The sequence below is a fragment of the Eptatretus burgeri genome, chromosome 17 (genome assembly GCF_056783735.1).
Source record: "Eptatretus burgeri isolate ZD-2024b chromosome 17, Ebu_testis_v1, whole genome shotgun sequence".
Lineage (NCBI taxonomy): Eukaryota > Metazoa > Chordata > Myxini > Myxiniformes > Myxinidae > Eptatretus > Eptatretus burgeri.
The window spans coordinates 14,563,077-14,564,076 of NC_140977.1; positions in this window are offsets into that span (position 1 = coordinate 14,563,077).

The window sequence follows — 1,000 nt, forward strand, 5'->3', positions numbered from 1 at the left end:
GCACGCATGAATGACATTTATTCCCTCTAGACAACGGGTTTGGGCCTAACTACACATATACTTACCGAGATATCTCACCTAAGGGACCTGAATGGTGGTTTGCGAATTTGGTAACCACAACACTACCCCCTCCCCTTTTTACAGACTCGTCCCGAGTCGTCAAATTTTCGTGTGCCATCATGTGTAGTTTTCCCCTAGTACATTTTACCTACGGATCCCTGAGTGCGACATTCATGGTATTCGTGTCCCCAAAATAAATAACCTGAGGGCTGCGTAACTACCTAAACAAACTCACTCACACGGACGACTTAAATAAAATTGCCGGCGCTAGGACAGACATGCCGGGGGCGCACTCATATTTACAGTACATCTTAACCTTAACTTACAAATTTTACACTAAACCATGGCCCAGGATCAATGAACTCTGCAAAAGAAAAGCAGTTAGAGCAGTTAGCAGGAAGCCAGGCTGCTCGCATGCAGTCTCTGGCTCAAAACAATGCAGGTGACAGGGAACGTGGCTGGCTGCTCACACGCAGTCCAAGGCCTTCCCTTTTGAACTGAACGCAGTGAACCACAACGGTGCACGGGCTGCACAAACGTAGTCTCCGTGCCAGCTCAAGTGGCACACGCAATGAACACAACGAATGGATGGATGAACACAAACACGGTGCACGGGCCGCCACTGCAGGCCCGTGCTGTAGCTGCCAACAGGGCAGTTCTCGCAGCTTGCAAACTGTTGCCTTGCGGATCCTGGCGCACATAGAAATGAACAGGGGGGGGGAAGCAAAATTGAACGGGGCTGGTGAACGTGGGCAGTGGGCATGGCATGGCAAAGGCAGCAGGCAAACACAGCCCGCAGAAGAAGGCCGCTGTAGGCAAACACAGCCGGCAGACGAACTGGCCGGCACAGGCCTTGAAGAAAAAACAGCCAGCCGGCAGATGAAGTGGGCCGGCACAGGCCTCGCAGCACAGCAGCTGCAGACGATCCAGCCGGCACAGG